Raw genomic sequence first — 16,810 nt, 5'->3', positions numbered from 1 at the left:
AGAATAAACAGGTAAGAACAAACAATAATCATAGTTATAATGTGTTCATGCACTTGTGCGCATGTGTGTGTTTGTGTGTGCGTGTGCACAGGTGATTTTAGAAAATAAAATAAAAATTCAGTCATTGGCTCATTCAATTCTTTGTTTTTATGTGTGAGTGACTTTTTATTCAAAAAAAAAAAAAAGAACGGCTCTGTTATTGGCTCATTGAATGCTTTCTTAGTGTGTGTCTGTGTGTTTGTGTGTGTTTGTGTGTGTGTGTGTGTCTGAGTGTGAGTGTTTGCCACAATGAGACTGTTGTACAGGATCACCCCTTCATTTGTGTGTATGTATGATATGCATTGTGTTGGATCTATTGATTTTTTTTTTTGACTCCCCCCAAAAAAATGCTCTGAATTACAGTTTTTCCCATTCATTCCTATGGGTGCCCATTTTTGTCCACAAACACGAGATTAAGGAGTTTTTTTTTTTCACCCACTTAACATTCTTGAATCGAGTCAATTTTTTTTTTGTGTGTTCAGGTGGCAAACTTAGGAAAAGTTGCCAAGTCTTGTACCGCTCAGATTAAGGAAAGTATTTTTAAAAAATGAATACAAATTATTTTGCCCACATTTGTCCAAAAAAGGTTTTGAGGGCTAGTTAATAAAAATACAGCTGTTCATTGTTTATTCATGTTACTTCACGTTCACAGTGCATTAACTAATGTAGTTAAATAATATGAACTACTGAAAACCTATTGTAAAGTGTTACCAATTGTTCTGTAAGTGTTATTAATTTGAATTCACAGTGTTATTGTTATTAATGATAAAAAATAAACCGACACTTCAATGCATGATGAATTCATATGGATGTGTTCAGCTATTCATTTTAATTCACAATATTATTGTTATTAATAATAAAAAAGGAATCAGCAACTGACATTTTAATGTATGATGAATCTATTTGGTTTGTCTATTAATATTCATGCAGTTACATAATAATAATAATAATAATAAGATGATGATGATGATGATTATTCTTATTACTCGTATTAAAATGACTAAAGATTAAAAATTAATAATCTGAAAGTGGGGAGTTCCTCTATGCAGCTTTACTGTAATAGTGCAGCTTTCAGAGGAAGTGTGTGTGTCTGAATCACTACTGTGTGGAACCACCGTCATTACATGAGAGGCAGTGAATTTGAGTCACTTATATTTATTTGGGCTCGTTGACGGATCATGAGAGGAGCTTAATGTTCTACCAGACTATGCAACTGAAAACAAGCGGTGAGGAAATAAATATGAGATTCGGTTTTTATATATATATATAGTTATGAAAGTGTTAATATGTCAAACGAGCATGTTCAAACAATTGTTTTTAGTAACAACTGTACATATTACACACCCTGTCTAGACAGTTAATTTCTTAAGATGTTCTTCATATTATTTGACTATTATTAAGTCAGTTTATAAACTGAATGAAAAGAAAAACGCTGTTAAAACGTGAATAATTACTCAAAGTATTTACATTCGTGTTTTGTTAGAAATCGCTCACAATAACAGATTGGAAAGCTACAAGAAGAGCATTTTTCACAACATTGGACTGATGTTATTAAACCCACAAAAGCACAAACATGTTAATTGTACCTATAAATGTAAGCAGTGTTGAAGTGCAGCGGGATCTGTTTTGAATCTCATCTATGTGCTCTAGCGGTAGGCCTCACACCATCCTGGGGCTTTCCTACTGTGAGTGAACGGAAAGTAGCGTCCGCTTGCTTGGCGTGAAGTCCGGCTTTGGACCGCTGGACGCCGGTGCGTCGCAGTAACTGGTTGAGTGCAAGAGCGACATCTGGCGTAACCTGAAAGCAAACATGACCGGTATGAGCTTTATTCTACTTTATCTAAGGTTCAATGCATGTGAAGTACATACAGGTAACATTTTGAAACGCATAATGATTGTATATAAATGAATGAATACCTACTAAAATTCACCATGGTAAACTAGTAACTACAGTATTTTTAGTTACTATAACCTAATTGGAAACTGGTTACAACAGTTAGGTGAATGTTTGGTTTGGTTGAATATGGCTGTGCTGTTTGAGTAGCCTATTGCAGGTATAACAGCATCTTTATTTAAGAGTTATTTGAAAAGCTTTTAATTCGCTGGTTAGTGTTCAGAGTATGTAATACTATTGTGTTTAATTGTCCACATAATTTAGTGTGTCTGGTGGAAGCATTTATGGAGTTTCCCAGAAATGAGGATTGTCCGTTTATAAACACCACATCTTTTTTTCAAAGAAACTGTCCTTTAAAGTTTTAGCAGATCTTTAAAATGGTCTTGAAATCAAAATGAACCCTATTTACTCTGTTAGCGCACATTACTAGGCTTGTGGTGATCAATTAATCTGTGCAAATTTATACACAGGAAAAAATTGTTTGTCATGGTTTGAATCAAAATCTGAAAATTTGCTTTCGCTCTGGAATGGCTTTCCTTCTCTGATGACATCAGTTTGACGGCTTGGGTTGAATATCTTTCTGAATATATTTATTAATCAATCTGCTATGAGCGAGGGATGGAGAGGAAGTGCGCTAAAGTAAAACCTCACCCTCTATTATTCAATATTTTGTTTCACATCTCATTGATCTTATTTTGAATAATTAATCCATGTTTATGTTTCACATTGGGCTGAAAAAGTTCCACATGCAGATTTAGCTTATGTTGGTCATACAAATTGCGGTGATGACCGCCAGAAAGCTACATGGTTTGAAAGTGACTTCAGTGTGAGCCAGCAAAGTTTTGACTAAATTCGCAAATGTCACTGCAATTTTATGGAATCTGCAAACTTTTGTTCAGATTTTGAGAGTGCTGCGCAACTAACTGGAAATATTTGTCAATTATAGAAATTTCCATTCTGCAGAAGACTCTGGAGGTTTGTTTTTGGAAGGTTTCTGCTAGTGCAGATTTCTTTTGGGCTTACTTCTTGTAGTCATGTTTGTTAGGACAGACCTTGGATTTGGCAAGTTTGCATTTTTTTCTCTCTCTCTCTCTCTCTCTCTCTCTCTCTCTCTCTCTCTCTCTCTCATTAATAAACATCTCACTGACACAATGAGTTCCACTATTCCTCCTCCGTCATTGTCTCAATAAACTCCAGAGAGAAAGAGAGTGTGGGAGTTTGTCGGACCGAGGAGACGCTGTCAGTGAGAAGGCAAGTGAGACAAGGCACAGGAATCTGCCCAGAGCTGAAGGGATGCCGTGAGCTGAACACCCTGCAAAAACCCAGTGATTGACTTTAAAAAGAGAGACCTGAGAAAGCGCAAGAACCAGAGGATTTAGTTTGCTTGCTTGTTTTTTTGTTGTTGTTGTTGTAAAAATCAAGATTTTGAAGGATTTAATAACATTATTTCAGAAGTGTTTCGTGGGAGCTTTTCAGAGAGTTTCTATTTCGGTTGATTTGGCTTTCTGAGTATTGGATCAACAAATTACTTTACTTTCTGCATTCTGTACTTTAGGACATTAGAGGATAATGTGAGTTGCAAGACAACAGGCTGCTCTCTTATATTTTTCATTTGTTAGTTTATATAGATAACCAAGAGGTTATCTAAATAAATATTTTTGTGACTTTAAGAGTTGTTTGTGAGCTGATATTCTTATGCCCATGGCTGTCCCGGAACCTGTTGCCACCCGGAGGTTGGCACTGGACTGCCGTACCCTGCTGGATCACCGCCCGAGCCGTGGTAAGAGGTCCTGTCTCTGCTAGGATACTGATGTATTCTTCTCACAGAATTAGATTTGCTCAGTGGAATGCCATTGTGCTCATGGAGCAACTCTGAAGTGATGTCATTCACATTTAATTACATATGGCTTGAGAATTTCGGGATACTAAAGGGATAGTTCACCCAAAAATATAAATATTCTCTCATCATTTACTTACTCTCAAGTTGTTCCAAAACTGTATCTGAAAGTTTCTTTCTTCTGTTGAACACAAAATAAGATATTTTGAAAAATGTGGGTAACCAAACAGTTGATGGGCCCCAATGACTTCATATTAAGTGGGGGAAAAAAATACTATGGGAGTCAATGGGGTCCATCAACTTTTTGGTTACACAAATTCTTCAAAATATCTTATTTTGTGTTCAGTTGAAGAAATAAACTCTGGTGGGTTTCAAAATAGAGGAGGCACACTAAATTGTAGAGGTCTGAGTTTTTAAAAAAAAATCACTTTTAGAAAGAAAATTTAAAGAAAATGACACATGTACAGCACAACAATATAGTTTCACTAACCTAACCTATCACTTGAAGCAAAAATCTATCCTTCTGTCCTGTTAAAAGAACACGTTTAGCAGTTAAGTGCAGCTGATTGATTTAATTTGTAGCTGCTGTTGTATGGTAGCTTGGTAAATGTGTTGGCGATCAAATATTCAATATCTCTGCTCTCTATAATTAAGGTAGTTGGTACATTATCAGTGGTAGTAGTTCAAACTAATATCATGTAATTTACGTCTCTACAATGATTGGTTGATATACCAAGGCCAAGGATGACTGAATCCTCCTTTTGTGATTTTTATTTTGTTCTCAACACTCTAACCATTGAAAGTGAAAGACTCCATGGTGATTTGCACTTTTTTTAACCAACAGAGGCAAAAGTGTCCGGCTATCATGGATTTTGCCTTCCCTTCCCCTCGCCTGAGCACAGTTTTACCGATTGTAATTACACCAGCAGATTTGGGACATTCGGGGAAGAGCAGTGGTGATTCTGACTTAAGTAATATTTTTTTGGTGTTACTGTGGTGAAATTGCATTTCTGAAACAAACACTCAAGAATACCTTGCAATTTTATTAACATTAAATCGTCCTTCTCCCATTTTTACCTGACAAGCCGCCATTGCTTGATTGATTAAATCTTTTAAAGTAAATGTATGTTTTAGGGTGAAAAGACAAGTACAAAGTGTAAGAATGTTGTCTGCCAATGCAAAACGTGCAATGCAATGGCACAAGATTGGTGTGGATGGTTGCCAGGTGTTGCTATGCAGTTGCTAAGTTGTTCTGGGTCATTGCTAGATGGTTGCTAGGGTATTCTGGGTGGCTGCTATGTGGTTGTTTACTAACCAAAGTCTAAAGCACCACTATTTCTTGCAAGTGATGACAGTGCGGAGATACCTGGAGGCTGCAATTGTGACAGATTTATTTGTTGCGTCGTCTTGGAAACACTCATCTATGACACTTGGCATCTGCGCTCTGGTTGGTTTTAATTAAGCACATTTAGTTGCTAATTGGCCAAGCCAAATTCCTGTGTAAATGTCACTAAAAATGTGTGCATTCATAATTGCTCCAGATCTATAACAGCTGGTGTCAAATGAATATTTTCTTCTTCTTCTTTTTCTCTTTTTTTTTTGTACATTTGCCTAAATTTGACATTTGCATCAGGTTTGCTTTGACATTCAAAAAGACCTTTGATTACTATTGTAGTCTAGCAGTGTTGATTTATATATTATTGATCTGTTTATTCATATTTTAAAATAGCTTTTATTTTTGTATTTTCAGTTTTTATTTTCATTTTAGTGTCAGTAATTTTGTTTTTGTGTTTTTGTCTTTTTTATTAGTTTTTGAAATAATTCAGTTTAGCTGTAATTTATTTTTATTTCAGTTTTTAGTCATTTTAGTAACAGCGATTCTTTCGAGTTTTTTTAATTGCAAAGACAAAGATTCTTTCAAGTTTTTCATAGAATATTTATATTATATTTAATCTTGAACAAAAGCTGTATTAATAGTTTTGTTTTAGTTAACAATTATGACACTGGATATAGTCTAGTTCTGATCTTGTTTAGAGTTTCAGATAAGATGTCTGTCATTGTAATTGCATAACTCGAAGGCAATCTAGTGCCACTGCCAGCAGAATTTTTAGCATTTGTGAAAGCCTACACATTAGCGGTGGTGTTTGTGTGTAGCATGTTTTCCACAGCACACACATGTGAGAGGAGGAGAGAGTGTGTAGGAGGAGAGTGATGAATTGCAGGAGGAAAACCATGCAGTTTGAGAGAGAGAAAGGCTATGCTTGGAATAGCACACTAACATACTGCTCTAAAGCCCTGTTCCTGCGGTAATTATTTCCCAGGGGGATGTAAAGTAATTTCAGCATTTACAGGTGGTAGTCTGTGATTTAATTGCCATCTGATTTGGAAATGTTAGTGTTTTTTTTTTTTTTTTTTCTGATGTCCCTGAAGAAATTTCCAGGCTGAATTAACTTGTGTGTTTTTAGACAAACTCCAGGGTTTGGAGGGTTTCAATTTAATTCCTGTCTGAATCAATATCTCTGAGTTTAGGAGGAGGAACTGATGGAAAAAATCTTTTTTTGACCACTGCTATGTGACAGCCATTCACACTTAAAATGGCTGAATTGGCTGCAACAGGTGTGTAAAGCATAACATTTTCTATTTATTAATTTAATTAAAGGTGACATATTATGCCCCTTTTCACAAGATGTCATATAAATCTATGGGTGTCCCCAGAATGTGTCTGTGAAACTTCAGCTCAAAATACATACTGCCCTGATCATTTATTAAAGTTATCCCTTTTTGGGTGTGAGCAAAACCGTGCCTTTTTATGTGTGTCCCTTTAAATGCAAATGAGCTGCTTTTCCTCGCCCCACAGTTCCCTGAGGTCTTTATAAGACAGCTGTGAGATTGTTTGGTCATATAGTGTTCTGTGCTCGTCTGTGCAGCCAACGACACAACAGTTTGCATGCTTTGCTCGAACTTTTGCCATTGTGTTAGAACCGGTTACACTGTTGTCGCTTGCGAAAACCAAATGGTGGCGCCGTGGATGGAAACATGCAGATTAAGGGGCGGTAATATTATAATAAGGTCCCCTTCCAATGTCAGAATAAGGAATAAATGAATATAAATACATTTTAGGATTTATTCTCAAAATATATTTAAAAAGAAAACAGTTAAATTTGTAATAAATGTTCTCAATATTACTATACTGTATTTTTGATCAAATAAATGCAGCATTGGTGAGCATGAGAGACATCTTTCAAAAATATAATGTATTGGAAGGAGACCCCGGGGAAGACCTAGGACACGCTGGAGGGACTATGTCTCCCGGCTGGCCTGAGAACGCCTCGGTGTCCCCCCGGAAGAGCTAGAGGAAGTGTCTAGGGCAGGGTTCACCAATCTCGGTCCTGGAGGGCCGCTGTCCTGCAGAGTTTAGCTAATCAAGGTCTCATTAGGCATACTAGAAACTTTCAAACAGGTGTGTTGGAGCTGGTTGGAGCTAAACTCTGCAGGACAGCGGCCCTCCAGGACCGAGATTGGTGAACCCTGGTCTAGGGAGAGGGAAGTCTGTAGCCTAGAAATCTAGACGCACCCTAGCGGCAGCAAAATTTATTTTGCAGCCAGGGTAGTCTAGCAACTCTCCATTGACTTTCGGAGCTGTAAAAACCTAAATTGGGTCAGGCCTATCACATTGTGTATAGAGTAGGCGGGGCGGGCTTAACATAATGACGGCAGAGTTGTGACGGTTCCCTGCTAACGTTACTTGAAAACAAAGAATGGCGGCTGCTGCTGGAGAACAGTCTTTCAAATCGGCTTTGGCCGCGACTCTGGAGGACTTGGAGTTAAGTTTTTCTTAGAGAAAAGAGCAAAGAACGGCACTTAAGTCATTCTTAAAAAAGGAAGATGTGTTCGTAGTTTTGCCCGCCAGATTTAAAACTTGAATCTATCAACTAACGTTTGCTCCGCTGTTGGGAAAACACTCTGGTTGGTTGAAGCCCTGTCCTATTGCGTGCAGAGGGAATTTGAAAGACAGCCGTTTATCCCGCCCCTTGGATTGAGCCGTGTCTATGGTGAGTTGCCAGACCTAACATCTTGATGTAGGTCTGGCTTGCCAGGCTAGGAAGTCTGGGCATCTCTGCTTAGACTGCTGCCCCCGCGACCCGGCCCCGGATAAGCGGAAGAAGATGGTATGGTATGGTATGGTATGGTATAATCTTACAGACCCCAAACTTTGGAATGGTAGTGTATGTTGTTTTTAGTATACATAAATAAATTCAGGATTTTCATTAAAATCTGACAATATTGATAATAAATAGCTGCTTTTTCTTTCAGGACATTGTAATGTTTCTTAAAAAGGACATAATTATATGTCAGTTTTTCTTTTTTTTAAGTTTCATGTATAAGAATCAGTGATATATATACTGTCCACTGTACTGTAAGCAGTACACTAGTATTCGCTTCTGAACACAACCAGAGAGAGAGAGAGATATTGAGAATGTGGGAGGAGCTTCTGGTGAGAATGAATGAGCACAACCCACTCTCCTCCTCTCTCTCCCTCTCTCTCTCTCTGGCTCCTCCTTCTTTGAGTGGTGATTGGCGTGCAGAAGGTGTACACTCGTGCATGTAAAATGAGCTTTATTCTTTTGAGACCTGTACGTGCAGGCGGGTGCAATAACCAAGGTCATCCCAGCAGCATCATAGCTTTCTCCATCACTGTCCATTAGCATGTCTGAATGCTCCCGTTTTGCATCGCATCAATTTCAGACGTCAAAGCAGCCAGACCTCATGTGTATGAGCGTGTAGATTGAGTGTCTCCAAAAATCTCTCTGTGGCTGCATCTAAGACGCTGCAGGGAAGGATTGAGAAGAGAGAGCCTCTTCACTGACATCAAGAGCAATGTATGGTAAGCGCTGAGCTTGTCTATGTGTGTGTGTCCTGCAGGCTTTGGTGCATAATAAAGGGAAACCGGAATCTTCCCTGACAGCATTCCTTGAGCGCTCATGCATGATTTCTCTTTAGTGCACTCAGTAACTCGTGATAAACGCAAGTGTGCATGCTGGATCTCTCCAACAGATGCTGTCATGAGATTGCTTTATGGTAGGTTTGTTTGATCGCTTTGATGGTGATGGGCTTCCTATGAAGGACAAAGTTTTCTAAGTGTGTGTCCGTTTGATCTGCTGAATTGTCTTGGAGATGCCTTGGATGTCTTGGAGACACTGTGTATGTTTGGTGACCCTTTAGTGCAGTTACTTAGTTGTGTTGTTAACAGATCACATTACGAATGGATGTTTATCAATTCAAATGTGTCAGGACACAATTCACATCCTGTTGACAAGTTAACATGGCATGTCAGCTAATTATGTCACAGTAGAGCTGATTAATGCAATCATAGATATTGCTGTCAGGCGCTTCCTTAAACTGCTTTCAACTCTTGCAGTTTCTACACTTACATTTTTTTAGGAGCACAGCCAAAAATTTAGGATGACCTTCTGACAAAAAAAAATATTTTCTCATTATGGGGAGATATTTGCTTCCTTAAATTGAATTCCATGGGCTTTTTTAAAAGTTTTTTTTAAGGGGATTTGTTTTACCTTAAATGTCATCTTTTTTTTGTCAAATGATTAAACTTACATTTAACATTTTTATTTTATTTTAAAACAAATTAAATTTGAATATGAAGACACAATCTGGCTGTTACTAGTCAAATGAACCAGGCAGTGTTGGGGGACAGATTGATCATCTTTCTGTGTTTATATTAATGTGCAGCCTTCATTGAAGCGCACACACACACACACACACACAAAAGAGATCAAGTTGCGCGCACACATAAACATTCAGAAGCACAGAAACATACTGAAAAGCTAAAAAGCTACAGCAAAGTGGTCATGTATCTGTTTTTGATGCATTTAAACTTGCAGCTTCATTATTATTATTAGAGAGATGCTGCACAGACGCAGATAATGCACATGTACAACCCTCTCTCTATCTGACAATAATTATTTTAAATAAATGTTATCTTTCCAAAAAACTTCTCTGTGTATCAGACAACTCTGTGTATATTATATTAGATCAGAATACTAGATCCGTTACTAAAATAATGCATTGGGTGGTTTCTTGTCACCCGTTCATTCAGATCGTGCAATTTTTGAGACAATTTCGGCCAAGCTTTTTCTGTCGGACAGATGGCTTCACATTTGACTGTAGAATACTGATTAGAGTTCATGGTCGACACGATGACAGCAAGGTGCCCAGATCCTGTGGCTGCAAAACAAATGATGCTGTACATTATGGTCAGACATCTCCACTTTTGTCTCGTCTGTCTAAAGGACATTGTTCCAGAAGTCTTGTGTTTTTTCTGATGCAACTTTGCAAACCTAAACCGTGCTGCCATGTTCTTTATAGAGAGAAGAGGCTTTCTCTGGGCAACCCTTCCAATCAAGCCATACTTGTTCAGTCTACTTACCCTCTTAATTCATATGGAAGCAGTAAGGGTGTACATAGTTTGTCATACATGGCTTCTCCATTTTGGCCTAGTTTTTGTTAAATAAACCATGACACAGTGTAATATGTCATGTGTTATTGTTCATTTGAGGTTGTATTTACCAAAATTTAAGAGCTATCAAGGACCAGAGTTTTTTTTTCATTTTATTATGTCCTGATACTTAAAACCATAGAATTCAAAAGGGTGTATTTTCTTTTTCACATGACTTTATATAGCCAGATCGCAAGAACAAGTACAAAGCCTACATATGGCTTAATATTAATTTCTTTGGAAAACAAAGCTTTGTTCTTAACTTATGTCCCAATATCCATGTAAAACTGCATACCACCACCGCTGATATCCTGCTATTGCGGTGGTGCGATTGTCACGCTCACTGGCACAGCCCTACTCTGCACATTGATATTAAAGGTGAATCTAATGCAATCTAATGATCAGTGTGGAAATATTCATAATTCAGTTGACATCATTACTTATATAGGGCCAGATTTACTAACAGCTTGTGCCAGCACAAACCCTCTTTTGGTGTTAAAAAAAAAACTGCTGTCAGGATTTACTAAAGAAATGCAGTGAAAAATCTGTGCTGAAAAAGCATGGACACAGTTATCTTTGCGACTGACCTTATTGCATATGCATTTGTTGGAGTTTCCCCTTCAGACGCAAAATTTATGGGAGGAGAGTATTCAAATGAATCATGCAAGGTGATTTGCTAAGGTTTGCACTCATCAATTTACCGCCCCAAAAAAAGTCTTAAACCAGATGCTAATTTGTGCTGCTCTTGGTAGATTGCGTTGGTCATGGAAATGATCCGTCTGTGTTTGAGCGTCGTCAGTAGATCACGCGCAGAACTTTCCACTCCCATCTGTGCTTTTTTTGATGTTTCGCTCTCATGCTAATTTACCATTTAATATATTTGGCCCATAGTGTTGTTGGACTTTTTGAAATCATGTTATTGTCTATCCTGGGCATTAACAGGATAGACAATAACATGGTTTCAGATAGAGGTGTGTGTGTGTTCGCTGGAGATGTCTGTTGAGGCGGCCCTTCTCCGATCTCGTGTAAAAATAGAAGATTGTGGTCCCTGGCTGTGTGTGTTATATAACATTCCTGAAGGGCAGCACAGCATCTCCTAATGCTGACCCACTGAGCAGTTCACATTGCTGAATGTGTGTGTGTGTGTATCTACATGTTGCAGTTGTATTTCTGTACTAATAGTGAGATCTCAATACAAATAGTGAAATTAATATGTAGAAACAGTTATAAGTAAGCCATTTGCAGATTAATTCCCCCTGAAAGGTAAAAACACAATATTTCTGGGGTCCTTTTAAAACAATGGAATTTGAGTTTCTTGTCTGACCAATGGCATATGAGATTTATTGTGTTTCACGTAATGCTCTTCACTCTTGAGAGGTGAAATGAATCTAAATAGCTTAAAACTTCTTACATTTTGTCAGAAATTACTGTTGCAAGCTTTAAAATGAAAATAAATGCAATTTAATTAGCAATATATGTATTTTTAATTGTTACTAATAAAGATGCCTGTAGCTTTTGAAATGAAATTTATTTTAGCCAAACTTCATGTAGGGCTCTATTGATATATTGATGTATAGTTGTTTCCTTTGCAAAATTCTGAAATTTTAAATGGTAATGGTACCTACTCACGCACTGCAAATTGTAACTAGCTGAATACCCTGTGAATGCCCTGTGTTGTAGGGCAGTGTATCGAGTGATTTGATCGACGTACCCTGAGTAATCGTAGCGAACATATTCTTCCACTGTAATCAGGGAACCTTCTCTACATAATCAAGGCTCTTTTGCAGCTGGGAATGGTGTACTGATTGTGAATTTACGCAGGTGCCTGAGAGAGGAAGCAGGAGGTTTCTAGATTCAGCCTTGAGACTCAGCCTGAAAAATGCCTCATGAGCAGCACTGATTGCTGATAACTGACAGTCTGTTTGTTTGTGTGTGAGAGAGAGAATCTGTTTAAAGGGGTCATGACATGAGAAAACAAATATACCTTGATATTTTGACATATAAGAGGTCTTTGTACAACATCCTGCATGTTTCATAGCTTAAAACGTCCTCATTATAAACAAAGCATTTATTTAATCAAGCTTGAAAAATAGCTCGTTCTGAAATTGGGTGACCTGTGAAGTCACACGGGCAAATACATTTCCATATGCGTGCCTCCAGAGCAAGTCTTCAACGAAAAATTATACATCATCACACCATAGGCCATGCCCACTGGCATGGCATTCACTCGCTTAACTGCTGACATTTGCCTACACTTGATGTTAGCATTGCGTTGCGTCAAAAGAAAATAGAAGCAATTATAATCACTGACGCTGTCACACTGGATACAGTATAGCGGGTTCAGTTTCTGACATTCTCCACACACTGCAGTCTGTTAACAGGACTAATGAAAGAATGAAAGGACATTTGCTTTGACGCGTCCAGTTAAAACAGCTCGTTTGCTTGTCTGTACAGACTTCAGAAGGATCCCAGCGTCGGAAACAAAGTGGATGGTTTATTTTAAGTCCGGATCGTGTCGGAGGATTATATGTTTTTTTGAAGCATTTTTTTTGTAAACGAGACACTATGTAATGAGAGCTCGCAAAGAAACTTTTGTTGTAAGATGAAGCAGTCAGCTGTATTGAATCTGACAGCAGCTGCATCACAAACTGTCAGTAAATGATTTCATAACGCTTTGTCTGTAAATGATGATATTGTTTCTATGGAATGACGTTAGCCAATCATAACTGTGGCCGTTTACTGACAAGCCTTAAAGGAGCCGCCCCTTAAAAATGGACCATTTCAGACATAGAATGAAGTTTGAAAATAATTGTTTTTCCACATATTTATTTATTTATTTATTTATTTATTTATTGTACAAAAAAAACTTTATTAAAATTATAAGGTACATATTTAATTATTAAAATAAAAATTCCATGCCATAACCCTTTTAATCCTCATGTACCCTTAGTATCTATGATATCTTGAGGTCTAGAGGCCTTTAGTTGATTTGTGTTATCATGGCTTTGACAGAATGAAAGACTAAATATTTATTATATTATTATAATACATTTTTATTGTATTTATCATTTATATATCAGTATAATATATATACAGTACAATAATATATACATTCCTGTTTTCATTCTTTCTTTAAATATATTTTATTTATTTATTTATTTATCTGCAATTTATGTTTTTTTCCCTTTAGTTAACATGTTTTAGCAAAAACAATTTTTGAGATTAGTATTGATAGACTAATTCATACATATGCCATGATGGATAAATGTAGACGATAATCCGTCTTAAGACATAAATCAAGATCAGTGAAGCATGATTTCTGGATTCTGGACAGATCAGCATGGAGTCACATCCACTCTCAATTTAAAAAGTATACCAAAAAAATGATCATGTGCCTCTTCTAGCGCATAATATCCCATATTTTATCTTTTACACTAAAGATTATAGATGTTTTTAAACATGCGGAATCTATACATTTTGGCTTTAACAGTAAAAGATGGTGCATGTATGCTTTTGCTCGAAACCATGCGGTATCAGAGAGAGGAACAGATTTGTTTCTACTGCATCCTGTGATGGAGGAAACCGCTTCCTGCTGTTTGAATGACCGTCATTAGCACCATCTCCTTTCTTACCTCCTTCTCTAATCTCATTCCTTCTGTCTGTTTTTAATTGCCATTTTCTTTTCTTTCTCGGTATGAGATTTTACATTCTGTAGAGAATGTGTTCGGATGTATTGATTTCCTCCACAGTTTTGCCCCTGTGACAGTTTGGTTGGCCTGTTGACACTACAGATTAATCGATGGTGACAGTTATATGTCTACATTACATATTCTGGTACAAGATAAGGGCACAGAAAGTTCACTCTTTCCCATCTGTGGCTAAACTCCTGCGATAACTCAGCCTTGCTGTCTTCCTGTACTCTACAGAGGAACGACCGCTTAATGACTGAACGTGAGCCGTTCTGCTGTCTGAGAGCATTAGAGGTGAAATGCATCATTTGTCGGTGTGAAAAAAAAAAACTTGCTAGACAGCAACAAGGGAAGCAGAAACTATATGTAGCCAGGAACACCCACACAGGGAACACCAGCAGCTCCATGAAGTTATAAACACTTATTAGAACAAAAAGGATGGCCCTCTGGACCAGGACCAGTGTAAGAGAGTTTCTGACCAGTTTACAGAAATGCATTTCTGCTGCTGCTGCTGCTGCAAAAAAGAAATTTTAACATTATAAATGTCTTTACTGCCATTTTTAATTAATTTTATGCATCCTTGCTTAATAAAAGTATACATTTCTTTCACAAAAAAAAAAAAAATTACTGACCCCAAACTTTTGAACGGTAGTGTACATGTGTACAATGATGAGCCAAAACATTATGACCGTTATGTTGGTCCTCCATGTGCTGCCAAAACAGCACCACCGACCCGCCAAGGCATGGGCTCTACAAGATCCCTGCAGGTGTCCTGTGTTATCTGGCACCAAGACGTTAGCAGCAGGACCAGGTTGCATAAAGCACCTTGAGTTTTTCCCTTAAGTATGAGACTCAAGGCGTGATTTCCCCTTACCCAAGGGAATGACTTACGGGTGTTGCATATAATCCCGTAAACTGTTCTCTTAGGTAAGGGAAAGTTAAGTTTTAAGTTTTTCACGACAGCGATCCAGGTTTTGCCATTATAAAATTCTGTTGTTGCCATAGACACTATATTTGTTAATATAAGGAAAACAAAGAAGAAAACCAAATATGAAAGAGAAGGACCAGATGAGACAGAAACTCAAATTGATAGTTTACTCAAAATTTTACATTTGAAATTTGGACACATGCTGCTGTCCCGAGAATTTTAGGTTTATTTCGCTCCCCCCCCACCTACACAATGGCAGCCTATGGGCACTGGAACAATCCTTCCTAAAATGCATTAAATTTTCGTTTACAAAGACGTGAAACTCACCAAGTGGTCAGGGGTGTTCACTGATATGCTCACACAAAAATCGCTGCAAAAGATGCTTTCCAACAGGTTTTATCGTAGTTTTTGTCCAACTCCATTGACTTGTATTGAATGTGCTGTGTGAGGTACGGTATTAAGGCCCGTTCACACCAAGGACGATAACTATAAAGATAACGATAAAGATATAATTCTAAAAATCGTTCTCCATATTAAAGAATAACAGAGTTCACACCACAACTATAACGATAAAGATATGAGGAACGATATCGTTGGGATAACTTTCAGAACGATTTTTTTCCAGCTGTCGAACGATAAAACACTGACAGCCAATCAGAATCCACTCTAATTTAAAGGTCTCGCGCATTTAAAATGGATCTGGATCATCCGGGCGAGCGCGTGCTTAGAATAAAAAGACTGTTATCGGCCGTTGGTGTGGACGCATATATAGTTATCTTTATTGTTATCTTTATAGTTATCGTGCTTGGTGTGAACGGGCCTTTACTCCGCCGCTACTTCTTCTGCTTCTTCTGTGTATTCAATGAAATGCCAGCGGTTTGCTTGCAATTGGCAAAGGTGCATTATCGCCACCAACTGGGCTGGAGTGTCTATTATTCAAGCTCTCAACGGAAGAATCTACGGGTGTGAGGCGTTTGGAAAAATAGATCCACAGTTTTACAACGAATGGTAAAACACCTGTTGGAAAGCATCTTTTGCAGCGATTTTTGTGTGAGCATATCAGTGAACACCCCTGACCACTCGGTGAGTTTCACGTCTTTGTAAACGAAAGTTTAATGCGTTTTATGAAGGATTGTTCCAGTGCACCTATACACCCATTCTAGAGGTTTTGGGGAAAGCGAAAGAAACCTAAAATTCTCGGGACAGCAGCATGTGTCCAAATTTTAATCTTAACCGTTCTATTTCATCAGAAACGATCTGTAAATAGGGCTTTAAGTGTAAAATACCGAACTTACCCTTTAAGCAACACTTAACAATTAGCCTATTTTTTTCCAACACCCTTAAGTTTAAGTGAAACTTAAGGGCGTTCTTAAGGGAGAATAACACTTAAGGTGCTTTATGCAGCTGAGCACAGATCCTTCAAGCCCCGTAGGTTGTGAGGTGGAGCCACCGTGGATCTAACTTGTTGGTCCAGCACATACCACAGAGCTCAATTGGATTCAGATCTGGGAAATATGGAGGCTTCATTATTCTGCTGAAAGAGGCTACTTCTACCAGAGAACGCCATGAAGGGATGTACTTAGTCTGCAACAATGTTTAGGTAGGTAGCACATGTCAAATTTATGTCCACATGAATGGCGGGACCCGCAGTGTTCCCAGCAGAGCATTGCCCAGAGCATCACACTCCCTCCACCAACTTGTCCTCCACAGTGCATCCAGATGCCATTACTTAACCAGATAAATGCCGCACATGTACACGGCCATCCATGCGATGTAAAAGAATCCGGGACTTATTGGACCATGCAACCCTTGCCATAACAATTTGGCCCTCGACAAAGTCGCCGCTCAGATCTTTATTCCTGCCCATTTCTCCTGCATCCAACACGTTGATTACAAGAACTCCTCATTG

General features: G+C 38.1%; 1 protein-coding gene across 3 annotated transcripts in view; it reads left to right on the top strand.

Annotated features, from left to right (window-relative positions):
• Positions 1-1,112: 1,112 nt before the first annotated feature.
• The window catches only part of efr3bb (EFR3 homolog Bb), a 36,999-nt gene continuing 21,301 nt past the window's right edge, over positions 1,113-16,810 (top strand). The window contains exons 1-2 of one of the 3 annotated variants that reach the window (XM_079888232.1): positions 1,113-1,265; positions 1,690-1,856. The gene's annotated coding sequence lies outside the window, so the exon portion shown is untranslated. Of the gene's footprint in view, positions 1,266-1,689; positions 1,857-3,605; positions 3,714-8,397; positions 8,656-16,810 lie in introns of those variants that run through there. The other 2 variants (XM_079888234.1, XM_079888233.1) reach the window with 2 other exon arrangements.

This window comes from Squalius cephalus (assembly GCF_949319135.1).
Source record: "Squalius cephalus genome assembly, chromosome: 12".
Classification (NCBI taxonomy): domain Eukaryota; kingdom Metazoa; phylum Chordata; class Actinopteri; order Cypriniformes; family Leuciscidae; genus Squalius; species Squalius cephalus.
The sequence above is the reverse complement of the archived record's forward strand: the minus strand, read 5'-3'. Positions and strand labels throughout refer to the sequence as shown.